General features: G+C 36.4%; 1 protein-coding gene across 5 annotated transcripts in view; it reads left to right on the top strand.

Annotated features, from left to right (window-relative positions):
* Window positions 1–17,058, top strand: part of LOC103179256 (signal-induced proliferation-associated 1-like protein 2) — a 206,448-nt gene that overhangs the window by 35,729 nt on the left and 153,661 nt on the right. The window lies entirely within an intron of this gene.

Here is a 17,058-nt window from a genome sequence, read left to right on the forward strand (position 1 = left end):
GCTGCTTTGCAGTTCCGTGGTGTCATGGTAAGCATTTGTGAGGTTTGACATTCGGGTAAAATGTGTTTGGCCGCGAGGGTGGTGTACATCAGTGTTTCTCAGTAACCGACTGGTCCAAGAACTTGTGCTGGTCTGTGATAACCCCATGATCAGAATTTCTACCATATTTATGAAGAAAGTGAACCACTGCCTGGCATCAAAAACTTTTGGAAACCATGAAAGAAGAAAACTTTTTATACCATTTTTATAGTTCCTTATCATTTGGAAATTTCAGAGTGTTTTACAGTAATTACTGTCAAATCTAGTGATTGTGAACTTTTGAACTTTTTTTAAAAAAAATAGTATCATGGGACCTTTAATGTTCACCTGAAGAACTGCCAGGAGGAATCTTGGTTTAACATCTCATCTGAAAAGCAGCATCTCTGATAATGCAGTCCTCTCACAGTACTATACTGCAGAGTGGAGTCCTGTAGTTCAGTGGTTAGAGCACTCGCTTTGCAAGCGAGACACCTGGGTTCAATTCCAGGCAGGGCAAAACCTTGGGCAAGTTTCCTTACTCCACACAGAGCCTAATCATAATCCCTCCAAAACAAAACAATAATAAATTGGCCATTTTCAATCCACAACTGTTTGTGGGACACTGCTGTGCGCAATTGGTTGCCGTGTTTCGCCCACAAATATATGGTCAATTCACTTTACAGCATATTTTGTGAAGCGCTTTGAGAGGTCTAGAAGACGTGAAAAGCGCTATATCAAATGCAAGGATTATTATTATTATATACTGGCGTGTCAGCCGAGACAATGAGCTCCTGACATTGGGCATGAACTCTTAATATTCTAGTCGCTAGTTATTGCAATCCATAACGTAAAAGTATAATTCCTTTTAACTTCTTGAAGGACATATTTAATGAAATCTGTCATCCTTTTGACTTTTTAAAATTATTCCAAAATAGAAATGAGATGAGTTGCTGATTGCCACTACAGTACAAATTGTGTGAAGCTTTAAATATTATGGTCTTAATTGTTCTTGGTTGAGCATTAATGTACGTTGATATGTACAAACTCTAGATATGCATGTGCGTTGACGTTTTGCCAAATGCTAATGAAAGAAAATATTTCCTTATTTGAAAGATTGGACCACAGGAACTGTGAGTGCAGTTAAAGCCATTGTTTGTGTGCTTGAGCTTCACCTATAAACAACATAACACTGCTTTGTGACTGAACAGAAAATAGCTTCACATTTGTCCTTATTGTGATTATGAGTTCCCATGTACTGATTTGGATAGTAGTAATGCTTCTTCATTGCTAACCGTATGACTTTTGAAGGATTTGGGAAATTCTTTTAAGGTCTTAAATGGTGCCTTGAAACGTTAGTTTCTTTTTTTATATTTTGTTTATGGGGAACGAAGTCTGTTTTTGTTGGCATCCAGTGAATGCTATCAGCTGTAATTCTAAACTGTTTGGACGGGTTTAGTAAATAGTTTAATGCTTTTGATTACTATACTTGCATAACAGCTGCTGTATAAAATGCACACCAGACCTGTCTGTCGTTCTATTGCGATCAGCAGCCTTTTGCACACCATTTCTTCATCGAAAGCAGTAAGAGTTTTATAACGTGTTAGACTGTTCTGAATGATGTTGACCTGACAGTAAGAGAATGACTGCAGTACTACTAGGCTCGTGCAGTGGGTTCAGTGGGGATGTACTCTGATCCAACTGACGGTCCACGGCCCGCGTCCGGCCTGATGGGTGATTTTATCCGGCCCTCTGTGTTGAGGAGTAGTACTTACTATTGGTTTATTTCCAACATTCCAGCTCCTTCCCACTCTCTCGCACTGCAGGCCGGCAGTTGGACCTCGCTGGCTTATGCGGCCTGCGGACCTTTCTCGAATGGGGAATCTGGATTACCCTGATGTAGATGATAGCCTAACGTTGGGTGAAACCTTCTACAACAATCAATTGCTTCCTTCTGGTGGTTTTGATGAAAAGTGGAGAGGACGGGATGGAATACATTGAATTAAATTGGGATAAATGAAGATATCAACAATGATATATTAAGTATAGGAAGCAAAGCATGCAGTTAATTGGGGATGGGAGAGAAATTATTTTCTCTTTCATTTTCAGATTACTTTTGTTTGCCTGATTTTCCTTTTTNCCCCATTTTCTTAAACTCTCCCTCCACTATTTTTCTTTCTTTTCTCATCTTCTATAGCTATTTTTATATTGAGGAGCAATACTTACTATTGGTTTATTACAGCTGCAGTTGATGTCCTGAACTTCAGTCTTCTGCCCAACTATCAAAGTTGGTTGCATTCTTCACATTGTAATAGTTTTATTACTCTGATCTGAAATTTGTGACCTGGAAATGGCATTGGTGCTTGCATTGGTTTCGGTCTAGAGGGCGTGAGATCCTGATGCTTGTGGTTGAAGAGCCATCCCTAATTTAGCACACAGATAGATAGTTCTTTAGTCTCTATCCCTACTTTCTTTCCAGATAGCTTTGCATTGGGGAATAAACTACAAAACTGTTATGAACATTATGAACAGTATTATAAATTTGTGTTGATGCATAATTAATGTCCAATAACCGTAACTGACAATTCAGATATCTTGAATCACCTTGTGTTTTTCCTCCTCCGCTCACTTGATACATCTTGATGATGTTGACCTGACTAAGATCAAGATTTTAGCAGTGTGGGTGGTGATTGTGGGTGCTGCCTTGGGCAATTATCTATCTTACAAGGTAAGGGCACAGAAGAAAAATGTGTCTAATTTTACTGGAGAGAATGTGATGAGCCTTTTTGCATTTCCATTGTGAACTGTTTTACATTATAGGTTTGCTGATCATTGGTTGCAAGAAACAGCTATAGCTATTTCCGGATTGGTAGTGAAATACTTTTTCACAAATAGTAGGCATTAAGACATCAAGTATTTTTCAAAATATATGAATATATTCAGCTAAATTCCAAGAAAAAACCTCCTGCGCTACCGGCAAAATAGAGAAAACATTTTATTTGGTTTCCCAAAATAGCTACTCTCTCTTAATACCAGTTGTACAAATTTGCTTACTAATTCAGACCTGTCCTTGAATTACATGTTAACTAGATTCTGCAAGGCTTGAAGGGGAATTGTATAAACAAGTCATTTGTTGAGGACAATTATGTTTTTTCACTCCCCACCATGTCCTGCTGTCTTTTTTTTAACAGTGTTGTGTTTTGTAATATTTTAAAGTGGTTTGCTGGAAACGTTGCTGAAGATATACTTGAGTAGCAATAGTAGCATCATCTATACTTCTTCTTCTTAGCACAACAGAGACCTGTTAATCGAGCATTTGTTTTAAATGAAACAGTGCTCATGTCTCAGTTTGTAACCCCATATGTTTGTGTTAATTCAGGACAAGTAGTTGGATGCCTTTGGAAGTGTTCCTTTAAAATATTTTTTTCTATTTTTGGTCACAAAATCCATTTGCCCGCATATTCCCAATGTGCAATACTTATTGTGATTAAGTGGTATTTATCTGAATATTCGGTGCTTCTTTTAGAACAATAACAACAACAACTTGCATTTATATGGTGCCCTTCACGACAGTGTCTTGGAGTGCTTAACAGTGGCGGAGCCCAATGCCAAGCTATACTGTATAATACACAATACTATACGTTTTGCTATAGATTTGTTTTAACTACTATATATACATCATAACAGTATATATGCTGCAGATCACTTTTCTTCAAAACATATGCACTGACCCATCAATCCCCTATTTAAAGGTTACTTACAAGAGTTTAACCTTTAAATAATAAATAAGTAAATAGATGATGTCAAAGATTCTTGCCTGTAACATTGCCCAATAATTAGCATTTATTTACACTTTGTTAATAACTTTATTACAAGTGGAGAAAAGTACCATGCTGATTGGCATGCTCACAATATTCAAATGCATTTTATAATTGTATAATTATACTTGTTTAATTAACCTTTAAATGGTTGATGCATTCAAAAAAAATTCTGTCTCCTTCGGTTGACTGAATTTACACGGTGACGATATTATTGGAGAATCGTCTTATCAACGGGTAAAACGTGGAAGTCAGAATTTTTCATTGGTTGAAGCTGAAGAAAGCCTTCTATGAAAGAAAGTATTTTTTGCACAGCTTGCAGTTGCACCTTTGCTAAACTGAAGTAAAATAAACTCTTGGAGGTAACCTTAGTGACACCAAGACCAATTCACACTGACACCTTTATGCTGTCCTTTTTTGGCACTGCTGTGTTTATCCACTCTATTTAATATGCAGTTTCCAAGCTTTTTTCCAACCAAAATAAGAAAGATTTAAAACTTGGATCAGGAATTGAATAGTAAGATTAAGTTCAGACAACTGTCCATTATTCAGTATGACATTATTGTGGCCATGGTTACTCTATTTCTTTAAGAAATGCCATTTCATGTCATATGTGGGGACAAGTTTCACCCGGGTCTTGATTTACTCTGTTAACATTTTTCATTCTTCGAGAATTTGGCAAATTCTTAAATACCGTCTTAACTTTGAAGCCAGTTTTCTGAAAGTTTTTTTTAAAAGAACATCACAAGTCAACTTCAACATTAAAATCGAATTCAACAAATGCTAAATTCTGGACGGTCTAAAATGCTAAATAGAGCAAGTTAAGATCCTGATGCAATTTCTCTTAATAGAGCCTTAAGGTTACTTTAAAATGGTGTTCAGGTTAAGAGTGCCCCTCCTGGTGGTGGTTTCTTAGTAGCAGCTCATTCTCAGCAGAGACCCACACTCATGAAGGTTGATCATAGATTTCACATTCAACAATTGTATAGGAGATGCACATCTAAAATTAAATTTAGATTTCATTTGATATGTCACACATGTGGAGATTGAAAGCACTTTTGCATCATCTTCAAAGACTTTGATACTTACAGCAATGAGTTTATTAAGTATGGTTGAGTCTTTAGCTGATATCTGAGTTGTTTGCTGATTTTATTTTGGGTGGGGGGAGTCTTTTATAGAAGCTACATTAGTGTAAACTAGATTCTTTATAAATTAGATTTGTTGAATATATTTTATCTTTGATTATGACTTGAATTTTTTTGAGATTTGGTATCTGGTTTGTGTTTATCTAAAAACGAGTGTGTGATTTGAAGCTACTAGATTATAACTTATTTGGTCTACTCATAGTATCTGAAGCAGTTAATACAAATGCTTTATTATTGCAGTACAGCGTTTGGCTGGAGATGTGAGCTTCAGAATTTGAAAATCTAAAGATGTCCCTACAGCTAGATGAAGAAACAAAAGATCTTGCACAGAAGAGGTTTGTTTCAGAGAAGCAGGGAAAGGTCATCTGACAAAAAAGTTCGAGTTTTTCACCAAACTTTGGAAATTACTTAATTTATCGAATTATATTTCTTTCAGTTTCCTTTTGAGTTGGGAAAGAAAAGGGACGTTGTAGTTTTGCAAATTACTATTGCTATATACATGTAACAAAATATGATGTGGTTGTGTGCTAGTTAAGCCATCACTAATCAAATTTTCCTATGAACACATGGATCTTGTAAAATTTCAGTAGATGTACAAAAATGCTTTGGGTCAAAGCATTGCTTAGAGTCAAGAAACATAATTAACAGATGAAAAGTTTTTGATGGCAAGCAAGAATACGTTTGTAGTTTTACTTGCAAGTTTAATGAACCTTTTGAAAAAGGTAAATCACTTGTGAGTTAGTTATGACAGTTGTGCAATATGTTTTAATCAAGAGTTTTCTGGCGGGGGAAAAAAACAATCTCTATTTGTTAACTATTTCACAGGAGACGTAAGTGGTTGAATGGTTTGACTCTTGCCGAAAGGTCAGCAGTTTCACCCCCAGGCCTGCCTGTTGAGCTAACTTGGTTGAGTAAGCTTCATTAGTTCTTGGCAGGAACACTTGTAGTGGTGCACAGTGAGCTGCTTTGCTCCAGGCAGTAGGGAAAGGGACAAGAGTAACTGATAAATTCACCACAATTGAATTATTCCTTTCTGCTGGATAGTTGGCTAGTGGTCCAGATGGTGATTCTGTTATAGATGACTTACTGTCTACCTCCATCCAATCCAGATTCTCCAGGTATTTTTTATGTGGCATGGTGGTGAGCCTTGCTGTCTAGATTGTATTTGATGCAGATAAATGCCAAATTTTCCACTTGTAGGATTCTGCATACTCTTCAATTTTTTAATCTACACGAGTGTGTGAAGGATAATGAATCTACAAGAGTATATTGATGAGATAATTTAGCAGTTATTCTATGAATGATTCTTCTTTCAAGTCACTATTGCTTTATATATGCAACAAATAATGGCAGTGTGCCCCTTTAGGAGGGTTTTGCCACTACAACATTTTCTGGGAATAGGTTGAATAATAATAATAATAATCCTTGCATTTGATATAGCGCTTTTCACGTCTTCTAGACGTCCCAAGCGCTTCACAGAACACACTGTAAAGTGAATTGACTGTATATTTGTGGGCGAACGCAGCAGCCAATTGTGCACAGCAATGTCCCACAAACAGTCGTAGATTGAAATTGACCAATTTATTATTGTTTTTTGTTTTGGAGGGATTATTATTAGGCTCTGTGTGGAGTAAGGAAACATGCCCAAGGTTTCACCCTCTGCCTGGAATTGAACTCAGGTCTCTCGCTTGCAAAGCGAGTGCTCTAACCACTGAGCTACAGGACTCCACAAATAAGTATGTCTTATAAATTTAAATAACTAAGCCAAAATAACTGGCCAAAAAAAAGCACCACAGCTACTTTAAAGTAGCAAACAAAGTTAACTGATAAATGTTTATTAATGCCCAAATCAGAACCTGGGCAAATTAGTATACAAAATCTTGAACAAATGGAAGGTAGTCATAAGATTGATGAATTGTTGAATGAAACCATTAAGGCAAGAAACCTACAGCTCCTGACTTGATCCTTCTAAATCTAGTTTCCATACGGAAAATTTAGAAATTTGGGACATTTTTCCTCATTGTCTTGTGATGGATCTCATTATTTACGACTGAGGTGGAGTCCCGTGAACAGAAAGCAGACATGATCTGGTGGTATGCTACGATCCGTTGGGAGCATTGCCTTTTCTTTTTGAATTCCCAGCTGCTCCTATCATTTGTTAGCTTTCCAAAGGTGATGAGTTGACAATCTGCTAGCTTTTTGAGGGAGAAAAGGTGGTTAAAAATTAAAGTACCGTAATTAAATTAAAGTAAAATGTGTTTTCATGTTTTCTTTGTATCCTTGAAATTGCAAATGCTTTCAGTCTGGAAGTATTTGTAAATGTTTATAAGGGAAGTTCCCTTATTGTTATAGTACATATAATGTTATAATTTTGTCTGATCTGAGAAAGTCTAACATTAAGCTGACTCGACTGTAATTTTTTTAAAACTGTGTTTATAGGCAAATACGGCAGCCAATTTGCACACTGCCATCCACGTACAACAATGTCCCATAAACTGCCATGAAGAAGCATTAGGGGAATGAAAAACCTGCAGCGAGTAAGAAGGAAGGAAAAATAGACTGTTCTTTTGAGTGAATAGGATCATGTACTGTCTCGTGTTAACTGGCAATACTGCCATTGTAAGAGAAGTCTGTATTTTAAAACTAGAAATATGTGAACAATTGAAAGTCCATAATTGGTTTGACAGCAGATGGGTTTGTGAAAGGATATAGAGAAAAGGAATTAGAAGATTTGGGCAGAAATAACTTGAGCGATTACTCAAAGAAAGTAGCCATTTAAGGAGTCGTGCATTTTATAATTAAATTAAATTTTTAACAACTGAATAGACATTTGCATGATGTCCACTTGAAAAGGCAGAGACACCCCGGTTTAACAGTTTATTTAAGAAACAGTACCTGACAATGCACTGTTACAGCACTGGAGCCTCAGCCTGGACTGTGAGCTTAAATCTGGTGTTCGGTTTGTTAATAATAATCCTTGTAATTGATATAGTGCCTTATCACGTCTTCGAAACGTCCCAAAGCACTTCACAGAATACACAGTAAAGTGAATTGAATTTTGTGGATGAAACGCGGCAGCCAATTGCACACAGCAGTGTCCCAGATTGAGTGACCAAATTATTATTTAGTTTTTAAAATTTTCTTTTTAAAGGGATTAGTACCCCGGAAAAGCGATCTGCCAATTGACTGACAACCAGGTAGTAACAACCAGGTTCCTACTTACTGCTAGTTTAACAGAGGTGCGTGGAGCAGGGAAACTTACCTAACATTTTGCCCTGCCGGGAATCAAACCCAGGTCTTCTCGCTTGCAAGGCGAGTCTACCACTAAGCTACAGGACTCCACCTCCTACAACCTCTGACAGTTTTGGTTAAACCTATTCAGTGGGATTTATAAATTCAAAAAAAAATGACGTCTGTCTTGAGCTAATTCATCGCCTTAACATTTTGACATTATATCGACAATGTACAATACAAAATTAAATTTCTAAAGCACCTTTCACGTCGGGAGGATGTCCCAAGGTGCTTTATCTAATGTGACTGTCTAGTAAACAAGTGCTCCGAGATGCCGCCTGGAGTGAAGGGCGCTATATAAATGCAAATTGTTGTTGTTACATTTGGCAGCTCATGCTTGTCTCTCCACAACCCACTTTGTCAGGTTCTTAGATCTAGAAATGTGAATGCAATTAGATCAGGCTGCCATCATCTCTGGTATAAGGTAGAAATCAGAACAAATCTCTTGATTATGGATCATTTTCGGTCTCAACCATTTTGGCTCTGCAGTGGTGACTTCATGCCCTTTTGAATGCACTTTATTTGTATTCTTTGTTTAAAGTATTCCCGTTCCTTGAATCCAAGCTCTATTTCTGTTAGAATGGTTTATTTTCTGTTTTATCCATCACCCTGCTCCCCCTCTCCTCGCAGAGCTTTGAGCTTTTCATTTGCAACATATTTGATGTAGTTAAGATTGGAAACTTGCTGTGTTCAGATTTGGGGAGTATCGTAGCCTAGGAACAGATGTATGTCATTCAACCCATTGAACTTGTTGTGTTTTATTAGATTGTATCAGATCTTGTAATTTCTTTTTTCTATATCCCTTCAAAACACCATTTGAAGTATTTATGTATCTCTATTGTAAGCATCCCAGTTAATTTTGTTTCTACAAATCTTCTGGGTCAGTGCTTTCTATATTCTGCTAACCCTTTGTGTGAAGAAATGTTTTCTGATCTCACTTCCAACTGATTTAGCTCAAATTTTAAAACTTGTTTTGGATCCATCTACCTGGATGAAATCGTTCCTTATCTAGGTTGTCAATTTCCCTCATTATTCTAAACCCTTCACATGAGCATGAATTGAAACCTACACTCCACGACAAAATGCAGTAATTTACTGGATCATAGTTACAATTTTATATGAATTAAATATTTGTAATTAAACTTCTATCACTAAAATTATTTAACTGGAAATAAGATCATTATGTTTGAGTGCCTCATGAATTTTAAGTCACCATTTGTAAAGGTAAATTTGATTTTATTTCAGCAAATTACATCTTCAGAATATTTTTCCTTAGTTAATTTAGAAGAAAAGAGATGCGTGAACTAAGAATACATTTAACAGCCAATTACTATTATCCATATGGCACATAAGAAATATTCGCATGCAGTGCTGGGACTTGGGCCATACTGAGAGGTAGCTAGTATTTCTGCATAGCAAGTGTCAGCTGTTAAAGCAACTATGGTTTCCAGTGGAGTATTTCAAATTAGTTCTTTCTTTTTGAGATTATCTAGAAACTTCTGTTAATCTTTAGGTTTACATGCAGTGGGTATTGTCATGTATTATTGACTAAATCCATTGAAATGATCGACAATACATTAGCCAGTAATGCCCTACTACATAGAAATCTCTCGATTAACAAACATTTCTGGATAATCTAAAAAAAATTGAAATGAAAGCATGAATAGATGTTCAACTGACAAACTAAGCTACTATTGTTACAGTAAAGTATACTTGTTAATACAGTATATTCACTTATTTTTCTGAGCAAACCATTTTGTTCAGAAACCTGTTCTGTTAAACTAAATAAATAAAGTTACAAGGGTACTGAAAAAATTACTGAGTGTATTTTTTGTTTATTTTTTTAAAATTAGTCCTTACAATTGAATTCTTAATGATGTGAAAGAAATTCAGTAAGTGTTTGTTTCTGCTCAAATTTTGTGCAGTTATACTTTAACGTCTATCTAAATTCTCAGTTGATCATCACAAAAGAGCAGTGCTGTGGTACTTCTTTATGGATCATTATATAATTCTGTAGAAAAACAAATAGCCATACAGTTCTTTTTTTAAAAAAAAGCTATTTTGTCTATTTAGCCTTTGCAAAGAGGAAGGTCCATATGGCTTTTGTTTAAAATGGTGATTACCATCCCTCCTTATCAAGTAATAACTTTCAAATAGATTCTAGGATTTCCCTGCTGTTTGTATCCCTTGTGGTGTCCTGCCATTTGAAATTTTGTGGGCTGTGTAGGATTGTGTTTTTTTTCAGAACAATTGATTTTTTTATATAAAGCAGTTAAGATGAATGTTATGGTCTAGACCTTTCCCTTACATATGCTAATTATTAGATTACTTACAGCAGTTGGTATGTTTGTGTGAAGAAGAGTAGGAGTGAGGATTATAGAGCAGCTGTAGGGATTTGGTCTAATTGACTCCCAGAGGCAGCCAGCATTTTCTCTGAAGAATTTGGGAATGTTCACCATTTGTGCAATGAGGAGGGGGAGGGGGAGCGAGCACTATCATTTGCAATATGGTACTGAGTCATACTGAACAATGTACTGACATCGCTGCAGAAAAAAAATAGATGTGCTTCACATGTGCAAATGAAGACCATTGATGTGAAGATGAATACTGTAATTGTACCTCTGAGGGAAATATGGCTTTTTGAGGGTGACTTATGCATACCAATGCTCAGTACAGCAAGATCAAAATTTCATCCGTGCAGAGTGTATATTTGCCATGCAATTACTATTCTGCGTAGGTAAGTAACTTAATCAGTGCTGCAGTAACCACTCTTTTATGAGAGCACAACCTTGTCCAGTACAATTTCAGGAAATAGAAATCATATTTTGTATAACTAATTTAGATGATGCCCCAAACATGAAGAAACCAAGAACAAAACAAAAGCAACTAACCCAACTTTAAGTTTAAAATAAACTTATCTGTAACGTAAAAAAAATTAGTTTGAATGGCAACTCCATGAAAAGTAAGTTTTATATATGAAACTCCAGTTTATATCACCCAGTATCTTTATGAAAAAATGTGTATTTTATCGTATCCGACAACTTCTTGTTAAAACATCAATTTCACATACTACAGCGACTCCACAACAGATGAAATATCTGATGGTGATTACATTTTCTTTGCTTGAAAATAATACTCTATCAGTTGGAGCTCATTTGGAGCTCTAGGACTAGAACCTTGTAGAAGAAACAAAACCAGGACTGATTTTTAAGAGTAATTTATGTCCAATGCAGTTTTGACCCATGTCCAGGTTTTTCTTTCAACTTAATGGAGTTGTTGGCATTCGCAAATTATTGCGTCAAATTCCATCAAGTCTTAGCCTCAAGTCCATTTTGTCTTGAAATGTAAGACCGTCCATTTTCTTAAGTTTTAGATCAGACCTGTTCTTATAATCCAAGACTTAAATTCTGCAATTCTTTAAAAGAACCCTGGCTACCAAATGAAGAATTTTATATAATCGTGTGATTTTAATTACGGTAAAACTCGCATCAGTCTGATCTGCATAAATCGTATAATTGCCCAAGTCATAGATCTGCCCAGGTCCCTTTCAAAAGTCTATATTCTATGCAAGTTTGTGATAAGTTCATAACTCACATTTTGCATAAGTCATATTAAGAGTATGGTTCCAACTGATGTGAAATTCACTGTATTAAAAAAANTTATCTTGAAGGCTATTACGTTCAGGTTTTGTAATTCAGTATGGTGCTTGCTCTGGACTTAGTTTAATAATTTTGGCATGCTTCAAAGTGAATCAGTTAGAAAAGGTAAAATTAGTTAGCATTTCAGCACTCGTGCTTCTTTACCTGGCAAGTTCCACATCTACATTTGAAGAGACCCAGGGCAGCAGAAACTATTCATTCATTGGGAATGACTGAGAGGGCAAGGCCACTTTCATATGCTTCCTCGATCATCTTCTCAAATGAGGAATGAATATGTGAATAAAAAACAATTGAAGTATCCAAAGGGAACTGTTTTGTAAAGTTTTCCCAGAATGAACCCGGATGGTTACATAGTTAGCATAACCAGAGATAAGGAAATCCACAAGCAGTACCCATATTTATTTTGTATTTTTTTCCCTTGACATTGCAGCTCCACTTCACTTCTGCAGTGGAGCCCTATAGAGATGAGCAGACATGAGATTATGCAATTATGTGGCAATCTAATGTAGCATAATAGCAGGTTTAACATCCACCTGAACCGGCGATACCTAGCTTTAATTCCCCAATTGAAGGACAGCCCCTCCAACAATGCTGTTCTTACGTACTGCAGTGGAGTGTCGAGATTGACTGTGATCTCAAGTCCTGACATGGGGTTCAAACTCCCAATCTTCTGACTCATAGTGATATCAACAGAGCAAAGCAGACACTGAATAGAAATGTTTAAACTGTTTCTCCATCTCGTCCAAGAAAGTGTAATTTCTTATTGTTTCAACAAAAAATTGTTGTGTATCTGCATGTTGGTATTAGTCCAGCAAGCTTTGCCAAGAAATCCATTTCATAAATGTCTTCCCACAAAAAAAGTATTTACAGACCGTGTGAAAGAGGGCATTTTTAACCATGATAGTCACTGTCTGCTCTCCCAAGATTACTAGGCTACTACTATACCAGGTGCAAGGATTATTTTTTATTTCAACATTACAAAGTAATGCAAATTCTTTAGGTGGCCAACTTGCATCCTGGGCCTGCAGTCATTGATTGGTATTGAAACTATCGTTTATGACTCAAATAGGCCATTATACCTTTTGCGCAACTAAATGGAAAATCACATTGGATGAGGTACAAGAGGACTGTCCATGCCAAATCCTAGCCCAGCATGAGTTGCTTCCTTCAAAAACACAGGGGGAGACTTTTTCCTACTTAAAATTAGCTATTTAAATGTATATTGTTAATGTTATTTTGGATAGTTTCTTTAAGCACAGGACATATAGACATGATGGTAATCAAATAAATATTGTATGTACCGTAATTTGTTTTGAATAGTCATGACTCACTATTGAGGTCAACCTACTAACGTAGTCAAAATTCCTCAGTGCATTTGTTTATCTTAATTAGTGATTTTCCACTGTACTTGCAGACATTTATGAACACAATGTCGCAAGCTATTTAGGGTGTTATTTGTTCAGTTGCATTTGAAAGAACCCACATGCTCTCTGTCTAGAATTTCTTGAATTTTCTTTCACCAGTCCACTTACTTTAGGGTTATTTTTGTAACTACAGTATTTTGTCATATGAGCTGGGCAGGCAAGGCCATTTGAGCTGCAGACTTCTCCAAGGCTATTTGCTGTTTTACTCTACAATTGGCTGTCGGTAGCTATGGCACTCATAAAAGCTTTTTCTTGAACTTGTTGTAAAGTGTTAAGTCTACTATGCCATTCTAGTCTAGATAAAAATTGCCTTTGAGGAACGTTTTACTTGATTTATAGTCAATACTGGAGTTTTGGTTGCGACTTCTGAGCAGGATCGCTGTGCTGTTCACTGCTAAGTAACCTATTTTCCTGAATTCAGAGAAGTATACTGTTCCAAGTCCAGGAATCGGCTACCGAGCAACTGTTTTTAAAACACTGAAGTATAAAAGAAAAAAAATACTTATTTTCCTTTTAATTCTTAAATAATAATTTTTAAACTCGAAATATTGACAGAATGTCACCAAGACCATGCTTTTTGTGAAGCTACCTCTGATTCTGTTTACATTTTCTAAAATATCTTATTGAATAGTATTGTCTTTTATGCAATGCTGCACAATTCTGTAATGCTAGTTTAAAGTAGAATGAGGGTGATTGTGCACACGGAAAAGGACAGCACCATGTAACATCGAGTGCAGTTTGTGTGCAGCTCAAAGATGCCTTGTTTATCAGAAAAGTCGAACTTGAAAGTTTTAATTTAGCCCTTATGTTTGAGTCCTCTTCCCTTCAATCTGGGGTTTAGCATGATTTGAAGCTATGCTAATCTCTCTGTTCTCACTTTCTAGCTAAGGTCATTCGTGTTCTTGTTCAGTGTCAAATGTGATTGACAACTAATTGTTATGAGGCCTGCGGTCAGGCTGCTGGATCAAGGGACAACATTTAAATGCACGGCATTGTCTCTTGGAATAAGATAAATGGTCTGAATAAAGACATTGGACCAACAAGGCCATTTCTACGAATATTTACTGTTATAGTAATTTTTACATATCTATGGATGATTTGGGGACTCTTAACCCAACTAGATTTCTGATATTTTGCACAAAAAAATATCTTGTGGAAGCCCTAAATCTCTGGAACACTCTCCCTCAATCCCTCCACCTTGCCCCCTCGCTCCCCTCTTTCAAGTCCTGGCTGAAAACTTTCCTCTTCGTCTGTGCTTACAGCCACTTCCACCCTCCCCGCGGCTCGGAGTCAGGTTTCGTCACTGTTAAGTGCCTGAGGCACTACCCTGCATGGAGGGCGCTATATAAGTGCAAGTTGTTGTTGTTCTATTGTGGTTTGTAAAATAACCAGTGCTGTTGAATTTTGGGGAGAAAAAAGGACTTGATTTTGTTTAACATTCCTATATTTTCTACTTTCATTTCCAATACACACAACTCTTTTTAAGCTTCAGATTGGATGAATTTCTATTGTTTTACATTACTACTGCACGTTTGTTAAAATGAAAAGCTGCTGGCGACTGTAAGATCTTGTGGTTAGTCTTTGGTTATTGGTAAATGAACTTCCCATTATAAAGTCATACCTTCCAAATGGCAAATAGTCTTTTAGCTCAAACTTCCAAAATGCTATCCTTATTTAAAGCATAACTACATTTGATTTCCAATAAGACTCTGTATAAAGTATGCAAAATGGGACACACACCTCCCTGGATATTAAATATATATTTTGCTCAAATATCCTTTGCAGCAGCCAGCAAATTAGCTGTAGACTCAGCAGTTTCAGCTTTGATGCTCTGAGTTTTCCTGGAATACTGAAGTCCCATTGTAATTTGAAAGACACCTCTGTGGTTCCATAAGGTTTTGTATTCTGTAAACTGTATTAGCTCAGCAAAAAAATTACCACTTTAGCTTCTGTATTTTACTTAGAGCCAAGGCGGTAGTTTGTTCATTATATAGTGTAATCTGGTAAAAATAGTGAACAGTTTTGATAATGTACTGGAAAACCAAGAACACTTTAATCTCGCTCTCTCCTGCCATTTGCCATATGAGGATGTCACACTGTGAATGCTTAGGTCAAAACAGCTGCAGGGACTGGGAATATACAAACCAGAATGTTAGTTTGTTGGCAGAGGATGAAACCAAATCAAATGGCCAAACTGAATATTTGTAATCATTATAAAAATATTGCTGGTTTTAAGGCTGTAAAACAGTCTCTGTTTAGAGGATGGAGTTTAAGTAATTTAAATCCATGCGTTTGAGTTAGCTGCTACTTCAGTTATAATTTAGAATGCATCTAAGGAGCTTGAAAGATCTTTTGTTCCTGCTTTTAACATCTAAAAATGTAGTTTGAAATCTTGTATGATTTCTTTCTTGAATTTTGTTTTCAATTGTTGAACACTCATTTATTGTTTTGGTTTATTACTTTGTTTATTATTTGCAATATATATAACCTAATGTGCAACATGTCCACCCAAATGGTATAATCTCCCAGAGATTTGCTATGCACAGAATCCTGCTTTCTTTTGCTACATTCTTTTGTTTGGTTTGGCGGAAACCAGGAAATGAAAACATCCGTCTATTATTATTGGTGCATATTTTCTTTTCTTCTTTCTCTTATCCGTCCTTCCCTTCCCTTTTTCTTTCCATCAAATCTACTCTGGAAGCAGAATGCATACGCTGCCAATATGGTGGCAGGCTCTCTATGACCTTTATACTGATTTAGGTCTTAAAGTAGGAATGTTTCAAAGCCATTTTGATGAACAAACAGAACTACAATATAGTTTTTTTATTGCTTTCCTTATGCCTTCAAAAGCTGCGTATGTTGAATAGCGACTCGACAAACTAGGGCTCTTTAGTCTTGAGAGAAAACAACTTAGAGGGGCCTCATAGAGTAGGATGACCATATTTTGTCAACCAAATCCGGAGACATGTATGTGAAAAAAAATTGAACTCACCATGATTCCTGATGCAGGCAGTGCTGGAGAAGCTGGTTGGACTAATGGCTGTATTTCTCTTTTGAATGTATCTGTTTTAGAATTTTATTGTTCTTGCTCAGTTTTCGCTAAATGCAATTTGTTGTATTCAAAACAGGGCAAATTTGGCCAGCCTTTTGACTCATTACCTCACCCAGGGATTATCCCCAGAAATCAAGACATACAGTCACCTTTTGGGAGGTGCACACATTTATAAATGGGATTGAAAAAATAAACCCAGATCAATACTTCAGGATATATCAGAACAGTAGAATAAAGATGTAGGTTCAGAGATGTAAAGGGCAATTTCAGGACAGATATCAGGAAGTATTCCTTTATTCAGAAGGCAATCACTGACTGGAACTGATTGCCAGGAAAGGTGGTAGAAGTCAGGACATAAGACTCATTTAAAAATCAGCTTGATGCAGTGATGGAGGAATGGTAAGGTGGGTGTTTTGGAGAAACGAGATCGGATGGGCCTTCTTCATCCACACCAATCCTGTGCTCTTCTGTGAAAGATGGATGTAACGTATGTAGATCATTGATCATTGATATACATCAAAACTATAAAATGCAAGCTATAAACTGAATGAAGTGAAAGAAAGTTTCAAATTAAACTAGAAAGTAAGTCTGAATGAAAGTCCAATTACAGTTGTGGTTATTTTGGAAAGGGAAAGACAAAGGAAATGCACAGTG

The sequence above is a fragment of the Callorhinchus milii genome, unplaced genomic scaffold, assembly GCF_018977255.1.
Source record: "Callorhinchus milii isolate IMCB2004 unplaced genomic scaffold, IMCB_Cmil_1.0 Scaffold3, whole genome shotgun sequence".
NCBI classification, from domain to species: Eukaryota; Metazoa; Chordata; class Chondrichthyes; order Chimaeriformes; family Callorhinchidae; genus Callorhinchus; species Callorhinchus milii.